Source organism: Mauremys reevesii, linkage group 6 (genome assembly GCF_016161935.1).
Source record: "Mauremys reevesii isolate NIE-2019 linkage group 6, ASM1616193v1, whole genome shotgun sequence".
Classification (NCBI taxonomy): Eukaryota; Metazoa; Chordata; order Testudines; family Geoemydidae; genus Mauremys; species Mauremys reevesii.
The window spans coordinates 25,638,698-25,651,601 of record NC_052628.1 but is presented as its reverse complement, the minus strand read 5'-3'; the positions used below and the strand labels follow the sequence as shown (position 1 = coordinate 25,651,601).

Sequence of the window (12,904 nt, the reverse complement as noted above, 5' to 3'; positions counted from 1 at the left end):
CACAGAGGAATCAGACTGCATGTCCCAATGGTATGTAAATATTAATATTCACACAGCTTTTGTATGCATTGCAGATTACAAGATAATTAGGGGCTATATAGCCATGTAACTTGGTTTATAAAAAGAATGACAGTTATAGGACCAGATTCTGTCATTTTTCCAGGCCTGACTCTTTGGAATTTTTTTTTAAAATGTGTAATAAAATTTAATTTAATGTGCATCTGACGAAGTGGGTATTCACCCATGAAAGCTCATGCTCCAATACTTCTGTTAGTCTATAAGGTGCCACAGGGCTCTTTGTTGCTTAATAAAAATTAAGCATTTAGGGCCTGATCTGAAGGCTGTTGAAGCCCAATGTGAGAGACTCTTTCCATGGATTTCAATAGGCTTTGGAGCAAGGAAATTCAAATGACTGCTTGGGGATTTTTCAAAATACACCACCGTGTAGACCCTAAGAAGCACAGCCCATGCCCCCAGCCTCCCATGCCTCACTGTAGAATGCTCCTGTATAAGTCTGCTTGAGAAGCACCATAGAGGACTATGTGGAACAGGTTGGTCTCAGGAAAACCAGAATCTAGACAAGAGTGTTTCCACCTCTATTCTCTACTCTGACCATAGTCTTTGATCTTAACTGTTCCTTCTGGCCTCTAAATCTATTAATCTTTCTGGTTGGCACATATCTGCAACAAAGCTGATCAAATTACTCATTGCAAATATATAACTTGCTGTGTTTTGCCCTTAGTTCTCCTAATGAATTATTTGGATGCAGACTTTGCTTTTTACAAATCTATTCACTAAGTTTTTGGCTCTGTTCACAAAATGTCCTGTGAACAGTTTCATGGAAAAGATGCCAGCCTATGTGTTGTTTCCATGCCTTTCCACTTCTACTATTCATTATGTGTGATGGGTTACCTAAGTCACATGGCATTTGTTTCTGCTCCACAATTGGAAGATGGGAATATTTAAAAACAGGAAAACAACACAGCTCCTTTGTGCATGACTGACCTTGTCCACTCATCTGTACAAAGAAGCCATCCCCAAACTATTTGCGTTAACAAAACCCATTCACACAGAAGTTCACCAAAAGCAAATAAACAAGAGCACGAACATGCTGAAACAGATAAGCCATTCACAAATGTGATTTTCCAGCACTCTTTACAAACAAACAGTCAGAACCTGGTTGCAATTTTTATTGTACCATTTGTGTTAAAATACACGTACATGAAAATATATAAATGGCTACAGCTAGGCATGGCTTGTGTCTCTTTTGAAATGAAAGTGCTTCTAAGGTAAATAAATGTTTTATATTTTTGTTCTTGCCATGTTTTTTATGGGGGTGGTGGTAGGGGGGAAACTGGATCAAAATCTCATATTTAAACCTTGTTTCAGTGCCAGGTTATCCAACAGTATTCATGAGAAAGTGATTTGTAAATTTTCTTAAAATAGAAAATAATTTACAATGATTAAGCCAGTCATTGAATATTGCCTCTCTCTGTTTATGAATGTTCTGAAATTCCTGTCTCCTAAATGTTTATATGTTTACCAGTTTAGAATCTGAGAAATTGTTTCAGAATTTCTTCGGTGAAAGTTTTTGAACTGCAGATCATTTGTGAATATACATAATTCAAAATGTGTGCTTTGTTGTTTAGTTACATAAGGTGTGCAGTTTTTCTCCCATTAGCTAATTGGTCATCTTATCTGACTAAACAACACAGCACAAATTGCAGCTTGACATTTTCTTCTGGCAAATATTTGAGTAGCCAAAGCAAAGCCTTCACTCACTTTGAATGAATTTTCACAATAATAGTGTTTGAATGATCACAGAAGGAAAACACAAAAGGGCTGCAAACATGGTTGAACTGGAATTTTGATTTTGAATGAACTTGAGAAAAATGTTTTCTATTATTTACTAATCTCTATTTATAAGCTCTTAATTAACTACAGTATAATTCTTAAATGCATTTTCATAATTCCAGGTTGTTCAAAATTAAGGCACTAGATGGTCTTGATTATTTTGTACTATTTGTTTAGTATTACATTTTAATGAAATTATTTATTCATATTTTCAGAGAATCCTATAGGCACACAGTGACCTGTATGTACAGGAGAATGTCTACTTTCAAAGATTTGATCACTTAGACAAGATGAAAACTGAAGTAAAACTGTGCAAGTCCATGGTCTGTGCACACACAAATTCTGACCATTACATGAGTAACCTATGGTTTATTGTGCATAACATAGTTCTTTCTGGTGGTTGATGTACAGAGGTTTATAAAGCTGCTAGTGCTGCTGCTACAGGATTTGTTCTTTTAGCTTAGGTGGTAGAAATTCATGCTGTTAGTGGAAGAGGTCCCATGTTCAAACCTCAGAGTATATCCAAGCTAAACGGGCTATACACACATACCCATCGGGCTTTTGAAAAGGAACATCCAGCAATAATGCCCATTTCTCTGACCACTCCTGGGCAGCTACAGCTCAGTATGTCACCTCACCACTTTGTGGGCAACTACTGCAAAGAATATTGGAATGGGATCTGGGCAGCTCACCTCCTGGGCACAAGTACCAAAAAAAACACCACACACCCCACAGCAGGGAAAAGTCAATCGCCACCTTAAACCAACTGGATGCTCAAGAACTAGGAAGATGAAACAGGTACTGGAATGTACATGTGCTAAATGAGCTAGTTGGGCTGCTTCTGTATTTGGTGTTCTTACATTTAACCCTGGCTAGGATACTCATTTCTTGTCCAGAAAACAAACTTGATACAACCACAACACAAAGGGCACATTGAACATGATAAATATATTTTCTGATAATTTTGGTAATATTTGCTACAGCTGTTTGCAGTGGGGATGTGGACTGGGCACCACCTTAGACAATTCTTCATTCCAGGTGAATTGTGGTAACCATAATCAGAATGAAGACATATTTCCCTTCGGGCCTGGCACCACCTGTCTATGTTCAGAATGCATGTCCCAAACTCATGCCAATTGCTGACACCCTATGTAAGAAACTTTTCATAGTATTTTCTACCGTGCCTACTCAGCTCCATATTTTCAGATGTAAATAATTTTATTACTTGAAAAACAGGTTTTTTTCCAAACCAAACATAGCACATTCTGCCCAAAAGGCCTATTTACAGGCCACATTTGAAGTTTTAAGATTCATCTGGATTGGAGCAGAGAAAAGGTGTTCTGAATTATTTTTACAGTAGGAAAGCACTTTTCCCCCCATGCTTGCATAACTCCAAAATGGCCAGAGGTACTTTTTTAAACTTTCTGATATAAAAGAAATTCACTTGCTTGAAGAAACCAAGCAAGAAAAATCTCAGCCCAAAAGGTAAAAATCTCAGAAAGTTATGAGTGTGTTAAAACTTGAGGTTTCACAGCATAACTACAAAAGTTGCTATTAGTGCAGCCACTACAGTGTTGAGCAGTGGGATTATTTGTTTTATTCTAGTGCTTTTTTCTGCTAAGCATTTGTTGGTCTATGATAGGAGTCCCTTGGCACTATTGCAAATAAATAAATAAATAAATAATGACAGTAACCCAACAGTCTCAGCCAAGGACAACATACACAAATTAATCCAAACTGGGGAATTTCTCAGTGACCTTAATGGGTATTTTCCTCTCAGGGACCATCTGGTGGGTGACCAGTCCCAATGAAAGGAGTGACCTCTCTGTGGACTCCACTAAGTCAGGGGAATCCTTGTGTTGAGGGGGGTGGGGTGTGAAGGAGAGGGAGGATATTGTGTGATCAGGTGAACTCCAGCTCCATGAAATTGTCTGAGGCACCTGAGTCTACTAGTGTCTCTACACTGATGTCAGGCATCGCAGGGTGCTGGAGACGTATTGGATGCTGATTGGCCATCACCAGGATACTGGTGGATGAGGGTTGGGTTGGGTTGCTGGGGAGAGGAGAGGGGTGCCAACCCAGCCCAGACCCCCACTGGGACTTGGTGTTTTTTAACTAGGATACAGATTGGACCTTGGCAGGACAGCTTGATGCAAAGTGTCCTGGTTCCCTACATTATATGCATAGGGCCAATACCCAGCATTAATTCTTCTGAACATTGGAGAGGCGGGTCTGGACCGGATAGGTTTGCATGGATTGAGGTGACAGAGAAGGCACTGGTGATGGGAGGGCAGGCAGAGCCAGCAGGACTGGCAGGAGTCAGGAGAACCATCTTTTTTGTTGGTGGCATTCAATAGTTGATATCTTGATGCATAGGTCAACTAAAGCATCCAGGCCAGAAGGGGATTCCACCCATACCAGTTCATCTTTAGTATTGTTGTTTAGGCTGAGATAGAAACAATAATGCTGGGAGGCCTCATTCCACTTGATCTTTTCTACCAAGCATCAAAACTCCACTCCACATTTAGCAACTGGTCAGTGTCCCTGCAGCAACACATGACGTGCAGCTTTGGCCATACACTCCTGACATGGGTCATCAAAGATAACTGGCATAGCTTAGGCAAAGTCCTCATATTGTCACAGAAGCAGGTTTGATAATTCCAGGAGGAGAAACATCCAAGCCACGGCCTCCCCAGTAAGCAGACTGATAATCAGTCCCATTCATGTTTGGTCAGTGGGGTACAACTTCAGCTATGGCAAAAACAGGAGTCAACACTGATTTAGGAATCCACGAAGTTGGTCATGATCTTGGGCTCGTGGGGAGCAGGGGTTGGAGCCGAAGGCAATGCACCTTGAACTTGCAGGACTGCATTTTGCACCTGCAGGGTGCAAGGTCTGTAGGGCTCCCAGTATCTCCATCTATTAGTCTTTGTAGACTCCACACTCGCAGTATCAGCTCTAGTTCTCCTATTGCTTGTGTTGGGCTGCTCAAACCATCAGTGCCCAGGACATGGACAGTTTTGCCCAGTGGTTAGAGCAGGAGTCACGCAACAGAGCCCAGAATCAGAGACCAGGTGCCAGAGCCAAGGTCAGAGCTGCAGTCAGAAGTCAGGAATTGGAGCCAAGGGTCAGGACCAGTTTACTTGGAGTGAGGCAAGGCAGGAGCATGGCTGGGTCCAAGGCTGGGAACAAGCAGGCACAGGAGCCGTCGCAGCCATGGGTGAATGCTTTGGGCAGCCACTGAACTGCTCTAGTTGCTGGGCTTAAGAGCCCACTGCTGACTCTTCCAACCAATCAGGCCATATAGCCAATCAGGCAGCCTACTAAAGGCCAGCTGCACTCTTTAGCTTGCCTGAAGACTGGCTTTGCTGCAGGCCCTGATTCCTGATAAGGAGAAAAGGAGCAGAGACGTCTATGCCAGAGGACATCTTAGGCACCCCTCCAGTTGGGACTTAAGACATTTTGTTTCCTGGTTAGTTATCTGAATGCCATGGCTATAATCATAGGAATGCTTTGTATTTCTATAGCTTCTTCCATCTGAGGATCTCAAAGCACTTGAAAGGCATTAATTAAGTAAGCCTTGCCTGACTAACCTAATTGCCTTCTATGACAAGGTAACTGGCTCTGTGGATGAGGGGAAAGCAGTGGATGTGTTATTCCTTGACTTTAGCAAAGCTTTTGATATGGTCTCCCAGAGTATGCTTGCCGGCAAATTAAAGAAGTATGGGCTGGATGAATGGACTATAGGGTGGATAGAAAGCTGGCTAGATCGTCGGGCTCAACAGGTAGTGATCAATGGCTCCGTGTCTAGTTGGCAGCTGGTATCAAGCAGAGTGCCCCAAAGGTCGGTCCTGGGGCCGGTTTTGTTCAATATCTTCATCAATTATCTGGAGGATGGCGTGGATTGCACCCTTAGCAAGTTTGCAGATTAAACTGGGAGGAGTGGTAGATACACTGGAGGGTAGGGATAGGATATAGAGGGACCTAGACAAATTGGAGGATTGGGCCAAAAGAAATCTGATGAGGTTTAACAAGGACAAGTGCAGAGTCCTGCACTTAGGACAGAAGAATCCCATGTACTGCTACAGACTAGGGACCGAATGGCTAGGCAGCAGTTCTGCAGAAAAGGACCTGGGGGTTACAGTGGACGAGAAGCTGGCTATGAGTCAACAGTGTGCCCTTGTTGCCAAGAAGGTTAACGGCATTTGGGGCTGTATAAGTAGGGGCATTGCCAGCAGATCAAGGGACGTAATAATTCCCCTCTATTCGACATTGGTGAGGCTTCATCTGGAGTACTGTGTCCAGTTTTGGGCCCCACACTACAAGAAGGATGTGGAAAAATTGGAAAGAGTCCAGCGGAGGGCAACAAAAATGATTAGGGGGCTGGAGTACATGACTTATGAGAAGAGGCTGAAGGAACTGGGATTGTTTAGTCTGCACAAGAGAAGAATGAGGAGGGATTTGATAGCTGCTTTCAGCTACCTGAAAGGGGGTTCCAAAGAGGATGGATCTAGACTGTTCTCAGTGGTAGCAGATGACAGAACAAGGAGTAATGGTCTCAAGTTGCAGTGGGAGACGTTTAGGTTGGATATTAGGAAAAACTTTTTCACTAGGAAGGTGGTGAAGCACTGGAATGGGTTACTTAGGGAGGTGGTGGAATCTCCTTCCTTAGAGGTTTTTAAGGTCAGGCTTGACAAAAGCCCTGGCTAGGATGATTTAGTTGGGGATTGGTCCTGCTTTGAACAGGGGGTTGTACTAGATGACCTCCTGAGGTCCCTTCCAACCCTGATATTCTATGATTAGACTACATTACAGTAGAGAAATACTGCAAAGAGTTATAACTTGTCCCAACAATATACAGTATGTTTCATTTTCTGAGGATTACAAAATGTCCCAAACAGTAGAACTGCTATTGTTTACAAATAGAGCAGAGTTCATATTTTTGCAGAAACAAAATAATTATACAGTTGTTTTATTCTGCAGATTCCCTAACAACCCAAAATGGGATGACATGCACGAAAAATAAAAACACAGCATTTTACAATAACATTCACTTTCTTGAACCAACAGCGATATGACCTTCCACCCAGTGTTTCAGATATGCAATAAGAACTGGCTTGGCTAACTGCCAGTCAGTCCTAAATATAGTGTAAAACCAAATATTTAAATTTTAGCCTGAACAGATAGATTTTTCAAACATGCTCCTTTCAAGCTCTGGAAATTTTACTACAGTTCAAATGATAAACATGTGTTTTTTCTTTGAAGGAAGTATTATATCTCTGTATCACCAGGGCAATGTTACACGAGAGCACACACTAACTGAATTACCACCAATATTGTTTTATAGCAGCACAATTCATAAGCAAAAGCAACGAGGAGTCCTTGTGGCACCTTAGAGACTAACAAATTTATTTGGGCATAAATAAGCTTTTGTGGGCTATAACCCACTTCATCAGATTCATGGAGTGAAAAATTCAGTAGGCAGGTATAAATATACAGCACATGAAAAGATGGGAGTTGCCTTACCAAGTGTGTGTGTGGGCTGGAGGGGTCAGTGCTAATGAGGCCAATTCAATTAGGGTAGATGTGGCCACCCTAATTTAATTTATAAGAGATCTCAAATCCTGTACAATACAGAAAAACATAAAAATAAATCATAGAAACATCATACTGTATGTTTTCAGAATATGTTGTCTACATGGATATTTCTGACTTGGACATATGTTTGGGTGGTGTTAGAAGTTATAACAAACAATATTATGAAAACATAGGTAAATAAGTAAACTACCTAGATATCCTGACTACACACAGCGATGTGTGGAGGATAACTGGTACAAACTAAAGGTAATGTTACTGGAAATGGCACGTGAAGTCCTAGGAGAGATTAAACCAGTGCCAAAAAGGATAAGAAAGGCATTGGAATCCTCAAGATAAAGAATCTGTTGAGAAGGAAAAGTAACTTTTTAAATAATGCCAGGCCAGCAGCGTGAGCAAGTGGTAAGATGGCATATATGAAGGCAAAAAAGAGGCCAAAAGAAGTGTTGCAACAGCTAAAAATTTGGTCTGTGATGAGCTATAACTAACAAAGAGGATATGAGGGAGAAAAGACCATCTACAAACTCACTAAGGAAAGAGGGAAAATTATGAGAATGAGTTTGCTTAGGTAGAAAGGATCATGGTATATTGCATATGAATAGTGAATCAACCAGCCAGCTCTGGTCTACACTACGAACTTAAGTCACGTAACTATGTTGCTCCAGGGTATAGAAATCCACATTCTTGAGCAAAGCAGTTATACTGACCTAACTCCTGGTGTAGATAGCGCTATGTCAATGGGAGGGCATCTCCTAATGACATAGCTACCACCTCTCGGGTGGTGGAGTACCTACACCAATGGAAGAAGCTCTCCCGTCTGCATAGGTAGCATCTTCACTAAGAGCTACAGCGGCAAGACTGTAAGTGTAGACAAGCCCTCAGTAAAGTCTGAGGACGGAGAACCCAAGGGAGGAACTTAGAATATGTAAGCCAAACTGAAGTATGAGAGATTGCATACAGGAGGAAGAGGTTGTACAAGCACTTAGGAAAATAAAAAGGAGAAAGCATCTACGCCAGTTGAAATACTGGTGGATGCGCTGAAGTCATTGGAAAGGGGAAGCATCAAGTATTTTACATGTCTGTTTAATAATAGTCTTAAGAAAGAGAAAATGCTGGGTGAATGGTGTAAAATCTCTGTGGTGCCCATTTCTAAACATAAAGGAAATATTACACTGTGTGCTAATTATCTCTCGATTAAGATGATATCACGTGCTTTGAAAATATGGGTCAAAATTATTGAAAAGCTCCTGCATGGAAGAGTTGAAATTTGGAAGGGTCAGTATGGAATTATGCCGTGAAGAAGCACAACTGATGTTATATTTGTTCTATGAATCCTCATGGAGATCTTCAGAGAAAAGAGATGGCAACCAGGCATGGTCTTTGTGGACTTGGAGAAGGGGTATGATTGTGTATCAAGATAATTAGTATGGTGGAGTTTGCAAGAGAGAGGTGTGCTGGAAGGATATGTCCCTCTTATTCAGGATATGTATGATGGAGTGACTACCTAAGTCAAAACCAAATGGGACTATAGCAGAGACTTTCCAGTAAATGGCCTGCATCAGCGTGGAGCCCTTTTTGTGTTTGTCTTGGATGTGATAAGTGAGAATATACAAAGGGAGCCACCTTGGAATATGCTGATGATCTAGGGTGGAAGACTGTGAGGCCACTGTTCAAAGCTGGTTTGTAGAGTAATAACAGTTTTGAGCAGGTGGGCTTAGAGTGAATGTTGGTAAGACCGAGGCTATGACAACTGAGAAAGGAGGACCCACCATAAAGGATATTATAGGCAGAGAGCTTAGAAGAATGAAATAATTTAAATACCTGGGATCAGTGGTTGCTGATAAGGGCAGCCTCCTGATTGATGCTCATACCAAAGCTGCTTGGTGCAAATGGCGGGAGTTGGCCCCAGTTTTCTGCAATAAAAAGATGCTAATAAAGTAAAAAGGTAGAGTATATAAAACTGTATTTTGATCCATCCTAATGTACAGAACAGAGACCTGGCCAGCCACACACACACACATACACAAATAAATCAATATATACTCCACCCTGGAAATGAAGATGTTGAGATGGTCAAATGGTTAAACACTCCATTACAGGAAACAAAACGAAGGTTGTGTCACAATGTAAGTACTAAGTAATCATAAGTAACAACAACAAACAACACCACCACTTATTGTAGACACATACTGCAGAACAGAGAATTCAATTCAGGTTGCAGTTTTGATTCCTGTGAAACTGAGCAAAGAATTTATGAATAGATCTAGTCATTTAGAAAAAATAAAGTGAACCAGTCCACTTTCCCCTCTGCATAGCGCACTCTTGTCTAAATGCCAAGTATCTGTGATCTTTACTTAATTGGGAATTTAGACTGTTATATTACAATTATAAATTAAACGTTGCTAATAACAATTAATGTTAGTCAACATTCAGTTTAAAGGACGTAAACACACCCTTTCCATATTTTTAAGCTATTCTTTTGAGTGGCATATTTGACAACTTCCTCAGGGATTTCCTCCAAAGAGAAGGCCCATTTGGTTGGTAAAAGTCTGTTACAACATACCATGCACTCATCTGAGCAGAAAAAGGATTAGTGGGACTGTGAACAAGTCTCATTTAGGCAGAAGCTCTCTTCCTGACTACCACGGTTGGATGTCCTTTTTCATAAAATCTGATGAGAAAAAAAGAAATAAGAATGTTCAGATGATGACATTTTCCAGGATTACACAGCTGTGTTACATCTATTTAATGGCAACTAAGATCTCTCTATAACTTTCGCCAAAACCCAGCAAATACCATTCAACTGGAAAGATGTTTTTACAGTACTTTTACTTTAAGCCAGTGGTTTCAACTTTTTAGATGTGGGGTTGGGGGGCTTTGAGCAAAAGTCATTTTTCTGCAGTGTTTTATGCCAAATATTGGATATTTTGTCCTCTCTCTCACTCACCACCATTGACACTGTCTCTCTATAGTACAACAATCAGAGAGGTTGTTTCAAGGGAAGAGCTAGCTGTGCTTGCAATCCATAGCCAATAGTAATGTTAGAAAGCGATATACAATGACTAATGCTTCTTGAGTAAACATTTTTCCTTCAGATGCAGAATGAGAATCCCAAGTCCTGCCACATGTTGTATTCCTGGTGACATTTCCATGTGTCTTTATTTTCAATCTTCTTAACTCAGAATATTTTTAGCAGGCATGTACAGTTTCAGTGAGATACCTGACCCATCAGCCTGGCCACAAATATTAAAAGGCCAGAGTCAGCAATGAACACGTTGCAAGTCCATGGCCAGCATTTCTCTGTGCTCAACATGGCATCAGCGCTCCCAGGAAACAGAATTCCACGCCTGTTCAAGTAGATAGGTTGGGTGATTAAAATACCTGACTTACAAATACGTGGGTAGAAATTTGGTGCCTCCTGGCTCAGAGACACTTGAAACTTTCCACACAAGTAACTTCCTCTCTTATATTTGGTATACTCCAGCAAGTTTTATTTTCAAGATTTTCCATTTGAGGGTAGGGAGACTGTTTCCATTGAGACAGGAAACAGGCTAAATTGTTTGCCTGTTCACTCTCAGGATTTTCTATAAAGACTACGCAATGGGGTGTCTTTTAAAGATGCATTGTATCTATGCATTACATACATACATGAGTAGTATTAAACACACCACATAAATTACATTCACCTCCTGCTGCCCCTGGGCAATCACCACTGTTATGTGATCCTCTCCCAGCAGTTGACTGACCTTTTGCTCCAGTAAACACACCATCTGTAGTATTAACTAGAGCAACATATAATATTCTTCTTAAAAGGCTTTTTATACATATATAAAAATGAAACAGAAAAACCTATAAAAAGCAAATACCTCATAATATATATTCAGTATCTCAGGCCTTAAGCACAGATAAGTCCACTTGTTGATACAGCTGTAATTCCCTCAACACTGAATCATCTTATGGGCTGCCAGGCACACTAGTGTGTTCAAAGAACCTTCAGTACCAAATCACATTCATGATTTCCAACCCAGTTTTCCATAGCACTCTCTCATCTATGACTGGCTAACCATGGCAATTCCCCCTTTAACAATAGTCGGAATTGAAGAAATCCTGAAAAGGTTGGCAGGAAAAACACAGGACAGGGAAGAACATTGCAGACAAGTCACGAACACTGTTGGACTAGGACCTTGGTTATTAAAAGTGAAAGAGACTCAGTAGTCAATTTACATGTCGTTGGTAATGCATTCAGCTTCTTTTTTTGCATTTTTCTCAGCTTGGACAATGAAAATCAAAGTCAGTTTCACTCTGAGGTTGTTATTGCTACAAGATTTGAATTTAAAGACAGAAAAGGAGGATGTGTGTTTTTTAAAACAACTATTTTCACTTTCTGTTTGTCTTATTATATTGTTCCATAAAAGCTTTGAGAGTTTTTAACCTTCCTTCAAATTTTAAATCTGGGTCTGAATTTACATCTGGGGCCAGTGCCCTGACAAGAGCAAGTTGTTAGATGAAAATCCCAGTTATATAAATACATGGAAAAATAGGGATTCACCCCCTTTGTGCTTCAAACCCCTTGCTTCTACAGTATATGGGGTGGGGGTGGGGTTACAGAAAAGCACACAAAGATTCACTAAATCTATGTATAAAATAGACACTCCCATCCTAATTGCCAAGCCCCTTTTTTATTCTCTATAAAATGGAGTCTCGATGGTCCATACAGGATCAGCGATACTAAAGATAAACACACTTTTCAACTGTTTTAGGCATAATGACTCAATAAGTTATGGGTAAAGCAGTCAGAAGAGCTGAAACCAGTTTAATTGTGCAAACACAGACTGTGAAAGCAGAGTACAGAATTTAGACACACAGCTCCCATTAATTTCAATGGGAATTGTTCATCTGAAGCACTTAGGCAGCTTCGAAAATCTCAGCCAAATTTTCAGCCCTACAGTAATGCATATCTGCACAAAAGGACAAGTAAGGAGGAGTCAGTGTGGCAGCTTGTTGGACACACTGGGGACTGAAACGATGTCTGGAGTTAAATGCATAAACTGCTACAGCGTGAGCTAAAGATCCAAGTCTCCATAGTCGGGGGCTGTAATAATTCATATCGTCTGTGGATTGGCACAAAGGCGGACTCTTAACATATTCACCAATGGGTTACATCAGCACCTGTGACTTTTAACTGGAGGTAGTTGAGGGGATAAGGAACAGACTAAACTTGATCTATATTATCTCCTTCAGGCATTTAAAATGATCAATAATAGCTCCGGCCTGGAGCAACCATTACAGTTAAAGTGTCAAGCCCCCATAGCCCTGTGCTGCAGCTCAGGCATGCTGCAGGAATGCACAGTCTGGTTACACGTAGTCACTGTGAGAAGAGGGAGCATGCTCAGTCACTCCCAGAAAGGGGATGGGTTTGATTGGTTAAACCCTGAAAAAGGTAGTTATTGATGAG

The 12,904-nt window shown here is 40.9% G+C and overlaps 1 long non-coding RNA gene across 1 annotated transcript in view; it reads right to left on the bottom strand.

Annotated features, from left to right (window-relative positions):
* The window catches only part of LOC120407488, a 47,840-nt gene extending 37,717 nt beyond the window's left edge, over window positions 1-10,123 (bottom strand). Inside the window, exons 1-2 of the long non-coding RNA XR_005600031.1 lie at window positions 10,013-10,123; window positions 9,271-9,362 (exon numbers count right to left, since the gene is read on the bottom strand). This is a non-coding gene — a long non-coding RNA (uncharacterized LOC120407488). The remainder of the gene's footprint in view (window positions 1-9,270; window positions 9,363-10,012) is intronic.
* Between the last annotated feature and the right edge of the window lie 2,781 nt (window positions 10,124-12,904).